This window comes from Hypanus sabinus, chromosome 6 (genome assembly GCF_030144855.1).
Source record: "Hypanus sabinus isolate sHypSab1 chromosome 6, sHypSab1.hap1, whole genome shotgun sequence".
In the NCBI taxonomy this organism is placed as follows: domain Eukaryota; kingdom Metazoa; phylum Chordata; class Chondrichthyes; order Myliobatiformes; family Dasyatidae; genus Hypanus; species Hypanus sabinus.
In genome coordinates this window covers 54,006,133-54,023,844 of record NC_082711.1, presented here as the reverse complement: position 1 = coordinate 54,023,844, position 17,712 = coordinate 54,006,133, and the positions used below count along the sequence as shown (strand labels likewise).

The window sequence follows — 17,712 nt, the reverse complement described above, 5'->3', positions numbered from 1 at the left end:
TGTGTAGCTGGATCCTGGATTTCCTGGCAGGAGGTAAGAGTTGGCTCCCTCACTTCTGCCCCTCTGACCCTCAACACAGGTGCCCCTCAGGGCTGTGTACTAGGCCCCCTCCTTTACTCCCTGTATACCCATGACTGTGTCACCACCAATCTCCAATCTGTTAATTAAATTTGCTGATAACACTACATTGATTGGCCTAATCCCAAGGCAGCCTAATCTGAGGCAGCCTACAGAGAAGTCATTTCTCTGACACAGTGGTGTCGAGGAAACAACCTCTCCCTCAATATTGCAGAGACAAAGAAGCTGGTTGTGGATTACAGGAGGAATGGAGATGGGCTAACCCCTATTGACATCAGTGGATCTGGGGTTGAGAGGGTGAACAGCTTTAAGTTCCTCAGCATCCACATCACTGAGGACCTCACATAGTCTGTACACACCAGCTGTGTGATGAAAAAAGCACAACAGCACCTCTTTTACCTCAGACAGTTGAGGAAGTTTGGTATGGGCCTCCAAATTCTAAGAGTTTTCTACAGGGACACAATTGAGAGCATCCTGACTGGCTGCATCACTGCCTGGTATGGGAACTGTACTTCCCTCAATCACAGGACTCTGCAGAGAGTGGTGCGGACAGCCCAGCGCATCTGTAGTTGTGGACTTCCCATTGTCCAGGACATCTACAAAGAAGTGTGTAAAAAGGGCCTGAAGGACCCGAGTCATCCCAACCACAAACTGTTCCAGCTGCTACCACCCGGGAAACCATACCACAGTATAAACGCCAGGACCGAAAGGCTCTGGGACAGCTTCTTTATCAGATTGATTAATTCATGCTGATACAACTGTATTTCTATGTTATATTGACTGTCCTGTTGTACATACTATTTATTACAAATGACTATAAATTGTACATTGCACATTTAGATGGCGATATAACAAAGATTTTTACTCCTCATGTATGTGAAAGATCTAAGTAATAAAGTAAATCAAATTCAAAAGAGACTTATAAGAATTCTGGATAAGCTAGAGGGACTGGGTTATAGGGGGAGTTGGCAATAGTTGATAGTTACTCCCTGGAGTGCACGAAAGTGAGGAGTGACCTTATAGAAATTTATAAAGACATGAGTGGTATGGAAGTGATGGTCTTTTTCCCAGGGTTGTGGAGACTGTCTGTAACTAGAGGACACAGGTAAAAGATAAGAGGGAAAAGATTTAAAAGAGATCTGAGATTTAACTTCTTTACACACAGAGTATAGAGTACCTACGTTGAGCTGTTGGAGGTAGTGGTCAAGGCAGATACAATTACAATATTTAAGAGGGATTTGGAAAGCAACATGGGGAGAAGGGCTTGGAGGATTAGGGGGCAACTGGGACTGGAGGAGAAGATACTGTGGTGAGCATGCACTAAATGGGCTGAAGGGCCTAGTGTTTATATTTGAGTTATGGCATGTTGAGTGCTGCAATATAGTAAACCCCTGTCTTAGAGAAATAACATTACAAGTCATTGTGGAAGTAAATTATAAGTGTGAGTTCATTGAATCTACACTTTCAATACAAAACTATTAGTCTCATGAAAGAAAATGCTGTAGCGGTGTGCTACACACAGCGCTAAAATAACGACACGGAGTCGGTAAACTGCAGTCAAAGATAACTTTAATCGAACTACACAGCCTTGCTTTTAAGCCTCCCTCAACCCGCCCCCCCCCCCCATGGGCGCGGATGCTCCAAAAGACACGTACTCACAAACCCCCGTAGGCTATCACCCTTATCACCCTTAGCCGGAACGCTGGCTAATTGTGAGGCAGTTCAGATGTGCCAGGAGATGGGTCGCCACATAACGCCCCCCCAGAAAACCGGCGATACACCCCCCAATGTCCACAGTCTGGGCCGGAACCTGCTTGGGAGGTCGGCCTCTGCGCTGCGGTGCCGGAAACTCGACCGGTTGCGCCACGTCCACATGGGCCGGTTTGAGTTGGTCCACCGTGAAAACCTCCTCTCTCCCCCCAATGTCCAGCACGAATGTGGACCCGTTGTTCCGGAGCACCGTAAGCGGCCCCTCGTAGGGCTGTTGCAGCGGTGGCCGATGCCCGCCCCTTCGTACAAACACAAACTTACAGTTCTGCAGCGCAGGTCGGGTTCTGTTCATGCTGCGAAGTGGGTACGGGGGCAAGGTGACCGAGCCTCTCACATAGTCGGCCCAGGACTGCTGCGGGTTCTTCCTCTTGCCCCCTTGGGGCTGGTATGAACTCCCCGGGGACGACCAGGGGTGCGCCGTACACCAACTCAGCTGATGATGTGTGCAGATCATCTTTGGGCGGTGTGCGGATGCCGAGTAGGACCCAGGGAAGCTCATCCGCCCAGTTAGCTCCTCACAGGCAGGCCATGAGAGCCGACTTCAGGTGACGGTGGAAACGCTCCACTAGCCCGTTCGGTAGGCAGTTGTGTGGTGCAGCTGAGTCCCCAAAAGGCTGGCCATAGCTGACCACAGGCTGGAGGTGAACTGGGCACCTCTGTTGGAGGTAATGTGGGCCAGTACACCAAAGCGGGACACCCAGGTGGCGATCAGTGCCCGGGCGCAAGATTCGGAGGTGGTGTCGGTGAGCGGGATCGCCTCCGGCCATCTTGTGAACTGGTCCACGATAGTCAGGAGGTGCCGCGCTCCATGCAACATGGGCAGGGGGCCCACGATATCCACATGAATGTGGTCGAAATGCCGGTGGGCGGGATGGAACTGCTGCGGTGGGGCTTTGGTGTGCCGCTGCACCTTGGCCATCTGGCAGTGCATGCACGTTTTGGCCCATTCACTGACCTGCTTGTGGAGTCCGTGCCAAACGAACTTGCTGGAAACCATCCGGACAGTTGTCAGTTGTCCTGATGGAGGGGGGCGCCAAGTTATGAATGGAGTCGAAAACGCGTCGCCGCCAAGATGCCAGGATGACAGGGCGGGGTTGGCCGGTGGCGACGTCACAGAGTAGGGTCCTCTCACCTGGGCCTACGGGGAGGTCCTGGAGCTGCAAACCGGAGACTGCAGTTCTGTAACTAGGGATCTCCTCTTCTGCCTGCTGCGCCTCTGCCAGCGCCTCAAAGTCTACCCCTTGGGAAAGGGCATGAATGGTAGGGCGAGAGAGAGCGCGTCCGCCACGACATTGTCCTTACCCGAGACGTGCCGGACATCCGTCGTGTATTCAGAGATGTAGGACAGATGGCGCTGCTGGTGGGACGACTAGGGGTCAGACGCTTTCGTAAACGCAAAGGTAAGCGGTTTGTGGTCTGTGAACACGGTGAAGGGCCGACCTTCTAGGAAGTACCCGAAATGCCGGATTGCCAGGTATAGCGCCAACAGTTCCCGGTTGAAAGCACTGTATTTGAGCTTGGGTGGCCGCAGGTGTTTGCTGAAAAATGCCAGGGGTTGCCAGCGACCCTCGATGAGTTGTTCCAGCACCCCACCGACTGCCGTGTTGGATGCGTCCACTGTGAGGGCGGTAGGGACATCCATTCTGGGGTGCACTAGCATCGCGGCGTTTACCAAGGCTTCCTTCATTTGAATGAAAGCAGCGGCGGACTCCTCGTCCTAGGTAATGTCCTTGTCCGGACTGGACAGCAGGGCGATCTGGGCAGCTGAAGGGAGGAAGCAGTGGTAGAAATTGACCATACCTATGAATTCCTGAAGGCCTTTGATCGTGGTGGGTCGGGGGAAATGGCGGACCACATCTACCTTAGCGGGCAGAGGGGATGCCCCGTCTTTGGTAATCCTGTGGCCCAGGAAGTCAATGGTGTCGAGCCCGAACTGGCATTTGGCCGGATTGATCGTTAGACCGTAGTCACTCAGCCGGGCATAGAGTTGACGGAGGTGGGACAGATGCTCCTGACGACTGCTGCTGGCTATGAAGATGTCGTCCAAATAGATGAACGTGAAGTCCAGGTTGCGTCCCACCGCATCCATTAACTGCTGGAACGTCCGTGCGGCATTCTTCAGGCTGAACGGCATGCAGAGGAACTCAAAAAGGCCAAACGGGGTGATGAGAGCCGTTTTGGGGACGTCATCCGGATGCATCAGGATTTGATGGTATCCTTGGACAAGGTCTACCTTGGAGAAGATCCGTGCACCGTGCAGGTTTGCTGCAAAGTCCTGAATGTGCGGCACAGGGTAGCGGTCCGGTGTGGTAGCCTCATTCAGCCTGTGGTAGTCGCCGCACGGTCTCCAGCCCCCTGTCGCTTTGGGCACCATGTGCAGGGGGGAGGCCCATGGGCTGTCGGACCGCCAGATGATCCCCAATTCCTCCATCCTCTTGCACTCCTCCTTTGCCAGTCGGAGCTTTTCCGGGGGACGCCGCCGAGCTCGGGCATGGAGGGGTGGTCCCTGGGTCAGGACGTGGTGCTGTACACCGTGTCGGGGCATGGCCTCTGTGAACTGCGGTGCCAGAACCGAAGAGAAATCCGCCAGGACCCTGGTGAAGTTGTTGTCGGACAGCATGATGGAGTCAAGGTGAGGGGCTGGCAACTGGGCTGCACCCAGGGAGAACGTCTGAAAGGTCTCGGCGTGGACCAGTCTCTTCCTGGGCAGGTCGACCAGTAGGCTGTGAGCCCGCAAAAAATCCGCACCCAGAAGCGGTTGGACTACGGCGGCCAGTGTGAAATCCCACGTGAACTGGCTGGAGCCGAACTGTAGCTGCACCGTACGGTGCCATAGGTCCTTACTGTGCTGCCGTTCACGGCCCTCAGGGGGGGACCCGGTGCCCTGCTGCGGGTGTCATATCTCGTCGGAGGTAAAACGCTGATCTCAGCACCGGTGTCGACCAAAAAACGGCGTCCTGACCGTTTGTACCACACATACAGGAGGCTATCCCGATGGCCAGCCACCATAGCCATCAGTGGCGGCTGGCCCTGGTGTTTCCCAGGAACTTGCAGGGCGGGCTACAGTGACGGGCTTCTGTGCCCCACCGCTGGTGGTAGAAGCACCACTGTTCGTTGGTCTCCTCACCCCCTGCCTAGGGGGTCAGTGGGTTCTGCGGCCAGGCCTGGACTGGTTTGCTGCTGGGAGCGTGGCCTGGTGATCTGTGCGACGGACGCCCCACTCACCTTCTTGGCGTTCCACAGCAAGTCCGCCCGGGCTGCCACCTTCCGGGGGTCACTGAAATCCGCGTCGGACAGCAGCAGGCGTATGTCCTCGGGCAGCTGCTCCAGGAATGCCTGCTCAAACATGAGGGAGGGCTTGTGTCCTCCGGCCAGAGACAACATCTCATTCATTAAAGCCGATGGAGGTCTGTCGCCCAAGCCATCCAGGTGCAGTAAACGGGCAGCCCGCTCGCGCCGTGAGAGTCCGAAAGTCCTGAGGAGCAGGGCTTTGAATTCCATGTACTTGCCGTCTGCCGGGGGCGACTGTACGAACTCCGCGACCTGGGCCGCTGTGTCCTGGTCGAGGGAGCTCACCATGTAGTAGTAGCGGGTGTCTTCTGAGGTGATCTGGCAAATGTGGAATTGGGCCTCTGCTTGTTGGAACCATAGGTGAGGTTGTGGCGTCCAGAAACCGCATGAACAGAAGTGGCGTCGGTCATCTCTGGTCCAAAATTCGGGGTCACCAATTGTAGCGGTGTGCTACACGCAGCGCTAAAATAACGACACGGAGTCGGTAAACTGCAGTCAAAGATAACTTTATTCGAACTACACAGCCTTGCTTTTAAGCCTCCCTCAACCCACCCCCCGTGGGCGCGGATGCTCCAAAAGACACGTACTCACAAACCCCCGTAGGCTATCTCCCTTAGCCTGAACGCTGGCTAATTGTGAGCCGGTTCGGATGTTCCAGGAAATGGGTCGCCACATAGCCAACATTGAAGTTGAAATTGGAAATGACAAAAAATATTGCTAATGTTCTCCGTTCCATTCTCACTGCCAATGAGATCACACTAAAAGCAAAGGATTAGAGAATTTATCCATAAATAGGAAGAGATTTAAGTTGTTCTGTGTGAAACACCTTTGAGTTATTAATTTAACATTAATGGACAGAAAACTAGCTCTTTCTATTCAATGGCACACTGCATAACTGATATAATACTGGGTGCTTTGGAATGGTATCATTCAAAGACAATAGATTGACACATCACATAGAATGTCAGCTTCTCCTCAGTCGGCAAACAGAGCATCATCTATTCTCTGTCCAACCCCTTAATTGCAGACAGCCTCCTACATTTTAGCTGTTTTTTGCTTCCATTTTATTTTGTGTTTTTTAATGCTATTTGGCAAAGGCTGATAATGATTTGAAATGTTTGTTACTCTTTCTAAATTCTTTGATGAATTTTCACCTCCTCTTTATGATTTTGCTTGCTAATTGCTGTCATTCCTTTGAAGACTTCCTTTCTTACCACCTCCTTCCCACATTTTCCAAAGCGACATCTGGCAGACTGCTGTGTGAATTAATGACCTTCAGATTGGTGTAACTACTAATGAGGCACATGGGTCTAGAAATACATTTCTAGTACTTACACATCTTTGTAAGTGAGAATCTGTCAAATAGGTTTTAATGTGGGGAAGTCTGAGGTGTGCACTTCAGTAAGCAGAATCAGAGGTGGATCCAGGTGTTTTGGTGCAAGAATCACCACAAGCTAGCAGGCAGGTACAATAGGTAGTTAAGGAAGCAATTGACGTGTTGGTCTTTATAGCAAATGGATGTATGTTTGGGGTGGGGGGGGGGGGTTTGTTACCACTGTAGTGGGGGCTGGCTGGACCACAGCTGGAATACTCCACTCCCAAGGATGGTGGAGCCAGAATATTAGATCTATTTAAGGTGGAGATAGTAAACTATTTGAAATACTAAAGCATTGAGAGCCATGTGGAACTGGCAGAGATGAGGATCTGAGTTCAGCACAGGGCAGCTGTGTTGAATGGTGCGGCAATCTTGCGGGCATTGTGGTCTATTCCTGCTCCCATTTTCTTGTGTTCTTTAACTCCAATCCCTTCTGCTGTCTTGCCAAAAGCATTTAAACTAGTCTTCAGAATCAGTTTTTGGTACCTATTCATTGATTCTACGAAATTTAATACATGCCATTTTGAACATGGAGAAGTGATAAAACAGTGACTGTGCAAAATTCTGAAGCTGCAGGGGAGGATAAGTGCCTCCAAATTTACGTAGTCAATAGGCAATATTTGCTGGAAAACATATTAATTGTGGAACCACAATGAAAGAAAAGATGAAGGTAAGTAAGGGCCAAGAAAGTAAAACTGACAGAGTACATATAATTTTGCGAGGTTAAACATATGCAACTAAAGGGACACTGAGCTTCACCCTCTTACTAAGAGTTATGTTCGAAGGATGATTAACCACACAATTTCAATCTGATACCTGGTCTAATCACTCAATTTATTTTAGCTTTTTATATTTTTTTTCTGTCCTATCCCTGGGAATAAAAGGGTGATGAATATTAATGGCAGTGCATTAATTAAAATTTAGAACTGAATACTTTTTATGGAGCTATTGCATTTATCATCACCTTACAGGTTTGATAAAAATGGAAAAATATAATTAAAATATTTGTGATAGACAGATTAAAGTCTGTTTATAATTATTGTATTTGCTAACAAATATAATCTATCTTCCTAAAATATCTCTTCAATTCTTAAATCAGCTCAGGAAATATTGAAATCCAAAATGAAGATCAGCTTCATTTTTTGGTAAACCTACAGTATGCTCGGTAAATTTTTCTGTACATTGTTTGAAGTCTTGATTTTGCAAGGTTGCATTGATGATGCAAGATCCTTATAAGCCCCAAAGGAGTTATGGATAAAAAGGTTCATAATAAGTCAGAGATATCGGTCAAGAAATATAGGGATTTATGAGGCTATTCTTTATTTGGCTATGTGAATAGCATGGTAAACATTCCCAAGGAAAATACTTTATTTTCTGGCATGTAAGTGTGACCGCTGTTAACTTTGCTCATAAAGTTGGATTTCAAAGACCATAGGAACATCAATTCCTTGAATTAGTTTAGCCTCTCAGTTAGATAATGGCTGATCTATGCCTTATCTGATGTAGTTCTTCATTCTTTAATATCCTTGCCTGACAGAAAATATCAATCTCAATTTTCAAACTTTCAATTTGCTACCCTCAATAGCTTTTTTGAGGAAGAGAATTGCAATTTCTGTAAATAACTGCTTACAGTTGTAACCTCTGAATGATTTAAGTTTAATATTAAGGTCATGGTCCCTTGTTCTGGCCTCTCTTGCTGAAGAAGTAGCTTCATGGTATCTATGCCATTCATTGCTCTTAAAATGCACAATCAGATTGCCTTGATCTTTCATACTCAGAGGACTGAACATCTAGTTCATGTAACTAATCCTGTCAGGATCACTAGCGAACTTAAGTGCCGTAATCCCAGAAACTTCAGCAATTCAAACAATACAAAAGATTTATTACCGAAACTAACCAGCAAAACTAACAAGAGCTCATGAGAACTGTGCAGAATCTTGAAGGACTGCAATCACTCACGATACACAGAAGAACTTGGTCTGAGTTTCACCAGACAAGGATACACAATGATCAAGCAAAGAGGAATTGGCGTGTCCCCCTGAAATACAGCGTGAAGGAATTCTGGACCAGTCAGACATCCCCAGTGTTCGGACAAAGCAATAACCCACAACAAAGGCCACAACTACAGTGCAAGACATAACTTAGAGCCATCCTACCCGGGTTGAAGAATATTGTATCACCAATTTCTATAGCAACTTAAAACACCAGTTGTATTTCCTTCAATGCTCATGCAATTTTATCATATTCACTGGCTCTATAACCCTTTTAACTTCTGATAAAGTCATCAGGACTTAGCAATTCACCTAAGAATATTGACAAAAATATAGAGGGGAAAAAGTTCATTGTGTTTAAATTTTGCTGATGAAGTATTTCCTAAGGAAATTAATTATTTGCACATCAAACTTTTTCAAATTGTAGAATTCTCCTTTCCCTATTATATATAACAGATCTTCATAAGTGTACCATCGATCAAACAAAAAATGTATTAACTTTCTCTCTCATTCCATTTCCGGGGAACTGTGTACAGGCTGAGAGACAGCCTTTCAATTCTAGCAGCAATGAATCAAGTATCAAAATGAATCAGGGGTATAAAAGGTGTCCTAAGAACTGAAGACTGCTTATTATCTTTACACTGTCACTCAGAACTCAGTAACATAAAAATGTTCATGAAGAAACAACTATTAATATGCTTGATCACTTTTATACAATCTTTTTGACTCCGCTATCCTTTAAAAGGCCTTCCTTCATCTCTTTAATATCTTCAATGGATAGTTACTGCAAACAATCCATAATGAACAAAAGAAGCTCATAGCTTTTCACTTGGGATAGCTGGCTGGTTTTCACACAAAAAAAGGCAATGTTTGAAAAAAGATATCACTGGAACTGAAAAACAGATTAGGGTGTGTGGCCATATTGATTGTTTCATTTACAAAAAATACATTAATCTCAGTGTGCTGAAAAAAATATGTTCTGTGCAGTTGAAACTGGGTTAACCTAAGCTGTCCCCATTTCTGGAGCTCTAGGTGCCTGATGGAAAATTCTGGTGTGATTTTTCTTGGAAGTAGAAACTGTGCAATTCATCCCAAGGGTATGAGCCATACCATTTTTGACCTTGCTGATCTGAAAAACAACTGTCTTTATTTGATCACAGAGTTACCAGCATTTACAAATGGTGTTTGAAATCCTGAAACCTTGCTACTTAAGAAACAAAGTCCAATTCAAATTGTATTCTTTATCAGATTGTGCTGCAGCTTCATCCAAACAATGGGATTGGTCCTGGCTAATCCCTGCTATGCTTACTCACATTAATAAGACCATTAGTAAGACATATTAATAAGACTGAAAAAAACACCAAAAGTCAAGGAAAAAATGCCTTATATAATTTTCATCATCCCAGTGGTAAGGCAAAGTGAATATAAAGATTCACCTGCATAAAAGGTTCCCTAAAATAACAGGACTTGTAGCTGAGGCAGGGTTACATTTCTTGAAGATTTCTCAGTACAACTATCACCTAGTATAATTTGTTGTAGTGTGCTTGCTTGATGTGCATGTCCTTCAATTGCAGGATCCTAAGTCCAACTGTCAGAATAAACAAACTGACAATAGTATCTACTTCCAGGCCATCATTCCCAGTACCAAAGGCCTAGTTGTGTGCAGTCAGCTTCCTTGGGTGGGCAATGTCACTTACATATCCAACTCCAGGTTCCTAGGACAAATGCTCTTTTCTAAGCTCTAAGGGAAGAGATTGCCAGGTAGGCAAGTGAAAAGATTCAAGGATATGCTCAAACCCTCTTTAAGAGTGACAGAGTGGTGAGGCTAGAAGCAATGCTTCTTCCCAGTTCCGATCCTGATTACTGGCAGTATCTGAGGCAGCTTAGACTTCCCTGTCCCTGCAGCTTCACCAAAACCCAAAGACATGAATGTCGAAGGGATAAGTGGCTACAGTCAGTTGTCCCAAGTGTGTCTTTGAGTGGTAAAATTTGATGAAAATTTGGACTAATAGGTGGAAAGGGGTGCTTTATGATTTGTGTTGTTTTTGTGGACCAGGCTTTCTGTTTATATTCTATGCAACCCTATGACTCTAAGAATTGCAATGCCCCAAAGGCCTCTTGTGAACCTCTGACCTGCTACCCTTAGAAGGAGAGAAGGAGCGTTCATAGAGTCACTGAGAACCTTAAGTTCATACACTGGGAAGCACACAGAACCCTAAATAGGAGTGGATCACTCTGGCCTTATTTGTGGCAGAGTCCGCAGTTCCCACATTAGCCTCATTAGTAACCGAGGGACCCATAGGGACTGAGGTAAGAAGCAGGGACTAGAGAGTACCCCAGTGGCTGTCCCCCTTAACAATAAGTACTCCTGCTTGAGTCCTGTTGAGGGGGAGGATGGCATACCTGGGGGAAGCAACAGTAGTCGTGCCTCTGGCACAGAGTTTGACCCTGCAGCACAGTTGGGTAGGGGAAGGAAGAGGATGGTAGCAGTGATAGGGGACTCCATATTCAGGGGGTCAAATAGGCAATTCAGTGGATGCAGTGAAGAAACACGCATGGTAGTTTGCCTCCCAGGTGCCAGGGTCCAGGATGTTTCTGATTGCGTCCAAGATATCCTGCAGTGGGAGGGAGAACAGCCAGAGGTTGTGGTACATATTGGTACCAATGACATAGGTAGGAAAAGGGAAAAGGTCCTGAAAACAGACTACAGGGAGTTAGGAAGGAAGTTGAGAAGCAGGACCACAGAGGTAGTAATCTCAGGATTACTGCCTGTGCCACGCAACAGTGAGGAGGAGGAGAATAAATAGAATGAGGGATTGGAGCAGGAAGGCAGGGATTCAGATTTCTGGATCACTGGGACTCTTCTGGGGCAGGTGTGATCTGTACTAAAAGGATGGGTTGCACATGAATCTGAGGGGGGACCAATATCCTGGCGGGAAGATTTGCTGAAGCTGCTGGGGAGAGTTTAAACTAGAATTGCTGGGGGGTGGGAACCGAACTGAAGAGACTGGGGAAGAGGAGGTTGGCTCACAAATAGAGAAAGCTTGGAGACGGTGCAAAAGGGAGGATAGGCAGGTGACAGAGAAGGGATGCGTTCAGACCGATGGGTTGAGATGTGTCTATTTTATTGTGAGGAGTATCATGAATAAAGCGATAAAGCAGATGAGCTTAGATCGTGGATCAGCACTTGGAGCTATGATGTTATAGCCATTACAGATTCTTGGATGGTGCAGGGGTAGGAATGGCTACTTCAAGTGCCAGGCTTTAGATGTTTCAGAAAGGTCAGGGAGGGAGGCAACAGAAGTGTGTCACTTAGAGACAGTGTCACGGCTGCAGCAAAGGAGGAAGTCATGGAGGGGTTGCCTACAGAGTCTCACTGGGTGGAAATTAGGAAGAGGAAGGAGTCAATAATTCTACTGGGTGTTTTTTATAGACCACTCAATAGGAACAGGGACATTGAGGAGACAGATTCTGGAAAGGAGTAATAATAACAGGGTTGCTGTGGTGGGAGATCTTAATTTCCCAAATATTGATTGGCTTCTCCCTAGAGCGAAGGGTTTAGATGGGGTGGGGTTTGTTAGGTGTGCGCAGGAAGGTTTCCTAACACAATATGTAGATAAGCCTACAAGAGGAGAGGCTGTACTTGATCTGGTATTGGGAAATGAACCCGGTCAGGTGTCAGGTCTCTCAATGGGAGAGCATGTTGGAGATAGTGATCACAATTTTTTCTCCTTTACCATAGCATTGGAGAGGGATAGGAACAGACAAGTTAGGGAAATGTTTAATTGGAGTAAGAGGAATTAAGAGGCTATCAGGCAGGAACTTGGAAGCATAAACTGGAAACATATATTCTCAGGGAAACATACCAAAGAAATGTGGCAAATGTTCAGGGGATATTTGCATGGGGTTCTGAGGAGGTACGACCCAATGAGACACGGAAAGGATGGTAGGGTACAAGATCCGTGGTGTACAAAGGCTGTTGTAAGTATAGTCATGAAGAAAAGAAAAGCTTACAAAAGGTTCAAAAGAGGTTCAAAACTTAGGGGGCAAATTTTAGGGGTAACACAAAGGGGAATTTCTTTACTCAGAGAGTGGTAGCTGTGTGGAACAAGCTTCCAGTAGAAGTGGTAGAGGCAGGTTCGGTATTGTCATTTAAAGTAAAATTGGGTAGGTATATGGACAGGAAAGGACTGAAGGGTTATGGGCTGAATGCAGGTTGGTGGGACTAGTTGAGAGTAAGCATTTGGCACGGACTAGAAGGGTCGAGGTGGCCTGTTTCCGTGCTGTAATTGTTATATGGTTAACTAGATAATGATATGAGTCTAGAAGATTATAAGGCTAGTAGGAAACAGCTTAAGAATGAAATTTCGAGAGCCATAAAGGCCCATGAGAAGGCCTTGGCAGACAGTATTAAGGAAAACCCCAAGGCATTTTACAAGTATGTGAAGAACAAGAGGATAAGACGTGAAAGAATAGGACCAATCAAGTGTGACAATGGAAAAGTGTGTTTTGAACCATAGGAAATAGTGAGGTCCTTAATGAATACTTTGCTTCAGTGTTCACTATGGAAAAGGATCTTGGCAATTGTAGGGATGACTTGCAGTGGACTGAACAGCTTGAGAATGTAGATATTAAGAAAGAGGATGTGCTGGCGCTTTTGGAAAGCATCAAGTTGGATAAGTCACCAGGACCGGACAAGATATACCCCAGGCTCCTGTGGGAAGCGAGGGAGGAGATTGCGGAGCATCTGCCAATGATCTTTGCATCATCAATGAGGATGGGAGAGATTCTGGAGGATTGGAGGGTTGCGGATGTTGTTTGCTTATTCAAGAAAGGGAGTAACAATATCCCAGGAAATTATAGGCCAGTGAGTCTTACTTTAGTGGTTGGTAAGTTGATGGAGAAGATCCTGAGAGGCAGGATTTATGAATGTTTGGAGAGGCATAATATGATTAGGAATAGTCAGCATGGCTTTGTCAAGGGCAGGTTGTGCCTTATGAGCCTGGTTGAATTTTTTGAGGATGTGACTAAGCATAGATATGAAGCCATAGATATAGTGTATATGGATTTTAGCAAGACATTTGATAAGGTACCTCATGCAAAGCATATTGAGAAAGGCATGGGATCCAATGGGATATTGCTTTGTGGATCCAGAACTGACTTGCCCACAGAAGGCAATGAGTGATTGTAGATGAGCCATATTCGGATGGAGGCGAGTGACCAATAGTGTGCCTTAGGGATCTGTTCTAGGACCCCTACTCTTTGTTATTTTTATAAATGACCTAGATGAGGAAGTGAAGGGATGGGTTAGTAAATTTGCTGATGACACAAATGTTGGGGGTGTTGTGGATAGTGTGGAGGGCTGTCAGAGGTTACAGCGGGATATTGATAGGATGCAAAACTGGGCTGAGAAGTAGCAGATGGAGTTGAACCTAGTTAAGTGTGAGGTGGTTCATTTTGGTAGGTCAAATATTATGGCAGAATATAATGGCAAGACTCTTGGCAGTGTCGAGGATCAGAGAGATATTGGGTTCCGAGTCCATAGGACACTCAAAGCTGCTGCACAGGTTGACTCTGTGGTTAAGAAAGCATATGGTTAAGTTACAGTTAAGTTATATTAAGTTACAGAGAAAGGTTGAACAAGTTAGGTCTCTATTCATTGGAGCGTAGAAGGTTGAGGGGGGATTTGATCAAGGTATTTAAAATTTTGAGAGGGATAGATAGAGTTGACGTGAACAGGCTGTTTCCATTGAGAGTAGGGGAGATTCAAACTAGAGGACATGATTTGAGAGTTAGGGGGCAGAAGTTTAAGGGAAACACGAGGGGGTATTTCTTTACTCAAAGAGTGATAGCTGTGTGGAATGAGCTTCCTGTAGAAGTAGTAGAGGCCAGTTCAGTTGTGTCATTTAAGGTAAAATTGGATAGGTATATGGACAGGAAAGGAGTGGAGAGTTATGGGCTGAGTGCGGGTAGGTGGGACTAGGTGAGATTAAGGGTTCGGCACGGACTAGGAGGGCCAAGATGGCCTGTTTCCGTGCTGTGATTGTTATATGGTTATATGTTATATGGTGCATTGGCCTTCATCAATCATGGGTTTGAGTTTAAGAGCGGAGAGCTAATGTTGCAGCTATATAGGACCCTGGTCAGAACCCACTTGAAGTACTGTGCTCAATTCTGTCCGCCTCACTATAGGAAGGGCATAGAAACCATGGAAAGGATATAGAGGAGATTTACAAGGATGTTGCCTGGATTGGGGAGCATGTCTTATAAAAATAGGTTGAGTGAAGTCAACCTTTTCTCCTTGGAGCAACGAAGGATGAGAGGTGACTTGATCGAAGTGTACAAGATAATAATAGGCATTGATCATCTGGATAGTTAGAGGATTTTCCCCAGGGTTGAAATGGCTAGCACGAGAGGGCATAGTTTTAAGGTGCTTGGAAGTAGGTAATGAGGAGATGTCAGGGGTAAGCTTTTTATGCAGAGTGGTGAGTGTGTGGAATGGGCTGCCAGCGGCGGTGGTGGAGGCGGAAACGATAGGGTCTTTTACAAGACTACTGGATGGCTACATGGAGCTTAGAAAAGTAGAGGGCTATGGTTAAAGCTTAGGTAATTCTAAGGTAGAGAAATGTTTTGCACAGCGTTGTGGCCCAAAGGGTCTGTATTGTGCTGTATGTTTTCCGTATGTACGTTTTGGCATTCATAGCAAAAGGATTTGAGAACAGGAGCAGGGAGGTTCTACTGCAGTTGTACAAGGCCTTTGGGAGACTGCACCTGGAGTATTGTGTGCAGTATTTGTCCCCTAATCTGAGGAAAGACATTCTTGCCATAGAGGGAGTACAGAGAAGGTTCACCAGATTGATTCCTGGAATGACAGGATTTTCATTTGAAGAAAGACTGGATCGACTAGGCTTATACTCACTGGAATTTAGAAGATTGAGGGGGGATCTTATTGAAAAGTATAAAATTCTAAAGGGATTGGACAGGCTAGATGGAGGAAGATTGTTTCCGATGTTGGGTAAGTCCAGAACAAGGGGTCACAGTTTAAGGATAAAGGTAGCCTTTCGGGACCGAGAAGAGGAAAAAACTTCTTCACGTAGAGAGTTGTGAATCTGTGGAATTCTCTGCCACAGGAAACAGTTGAGGCTGGTTCATTGGCTATATTTAAGAGGAAGTTAGACATGGCCCTTGTGGCTAAAGGGATTAGGGGGTATGGAGAGAAAGCAGGTACAGGGTTCTGAGTTGGATGATCAGCCATGTTCATACTGAATGGTGGTGCAGGCTTGAAGGGCCAAATGGCCTTCTCCTGCACCTATTTTCTATGTTTCTATGTAAAAGAATACCTCGATCCCTCTGAACTTCACTCAATTTTCAGAGTTCCCCTTCAGATAATCTGCCTTTGGATTCTTCTTACTGAATACGTGATTCCACTCTTCACATTAAACTCCATTTTCTGGGATTTCACTCTAGCACTGCATCTATCTTTATCACAATGTCATTATTACATTATGCATTTCCATCTACTTTTGTATTGGCAGAAAATTTGAAAACCTTGTATTTTGTTCCCTCCAGGTTATTAAAATGAATGGTAAATAATTGAAGGCCAACACCCCTTTGGTACTCCTTGTAGCCTTCCAACCTTAAAAAGGACTAATTTATTCCAGCTCTTTGTTTTCCATTTGCAGCCAGTTTACAATGCATGCTTACATGCTTCCTCTGATACCGTGGGCTCTTAATTTATGCGCCAATCACTTCTGTGGCACCTTGTCAAAGAATTTGTGCAAATTTAATGATCATGATGTACTTTTCACTAAACCATGTTGACTTTGTTTCATTATATTCATCTTTACCAAATATTTAGCTATTTTCTTTTTGATTATTGACTCCTGCATTTGCCAACAATATTCTGGCACCTTCCCCCTTTCCCCCTTCTCGTCAGGACTGGAAAGGCACATCGACTGTTTATTCATTTCCATAGATGCTACATGACCTGTTGAGTTTCTCCAGTGTGTGTTGCTCTGGATTTCCAGCATCCACAGAATCTTGTGTTTGTTTTTATCAATGGGTTTACTATCTCATTAGTCACTTCCTTTAAATGCTGTGAAGGATATTATTTAATTTGCAACACTCTGCAGCTTCTCTCAGTCCTGTGCAATCACCTCCCCCCATGCCAGACTGTGATGCAGCCTGTCAGAATTCTACAGATTACAGATATCGAAGTTTTTGAGTATATTTGTTGACATTACCAACTCTCTTCAAACTCATAATGAAGTATAGTCACTATCTTGCCTTCTTTACAACCGCATCGATATATTGGGAGCAGGTTTGCTCATCAGAGATCTTGACACCCGGGAACTTAAAACTGCTTGCTCTCTCCACTTCTGATCCCTCTATGAGGATTGGTATATGAGGGATGATTGATAAGTTTGTGGCCTAAGGTAGAAGGAGAAGAGTTATTAACTTCAAACTTTCTGCATAATCACTCAAAGAGCTGACGTGCACGTGCATGTAATGAGAGCTGTATTACTCATCTCCTTCTACATTAGGCCACAAACTTATCAATCACCCATCTGTGGACACTTTCCAGAGGTCCAAGATCCATATGCTCCACGACTGCTGGACTGACTGTGTAAATGTAGGAGGAGACTATGTTGAAAAATAAATGTCCTAGGTTTTCTAAAATTGACTCCTTCCACCTTAGGCCATGAACTTATCAATCACCCCTTGTATGTTCCTTCGTCTTAACCTTCCTGAAGTCCACAATCAGCTCTTTCGTCTTACTGATGTTCAGTACGAAGTTGTTGCTGTGACATCATCCCACTATTTGGCATATCTCACTCCTGTATGCCCTTTCATTACCACCTGAGATTCTACCAACAATGGCTGTATCATCAGAAAATTTATAGATTGTATTTGATATCTGCTTAACCACACAGTCATGTGAATATAGAGCGTAGAGCAGCGGGTTAAGCACACACCCCTGAGGTGCACCTGTGTGGATCATCAGCGAGGAGGATATGTTATCACCAATCCACACAGATTGTGGTCTTCCAGTTATGAAGTTGAGGATCTAATTGCAGAGGGAGGTACAGAAGCCCAGGTTTTGTATCTTCTTAATCAGCATTGTGGGTACCATGGTATTAAATGCTGAGCTATGGTCAATGAACAGCATCCTGACGTAGGTGTTTGTATTGTCCAGGTCATCTAAGG

General features: G+C 45.6%; 1 protein-coding gene across 3 annotated transcripts in view; it reads left to right on the top strand.

Moving 5' to 3' along the window:
• The window catches only part of malrd1 (MAM and LDL receptor class A domain containing 1), a 430,000-nt gene that overhangs the window by 94,912 nt on the left and 317,376 nt on the right, over positions 1-17,712 (top strand). The gene's annotated exons all lie outside the window — the stretch shown is intronic.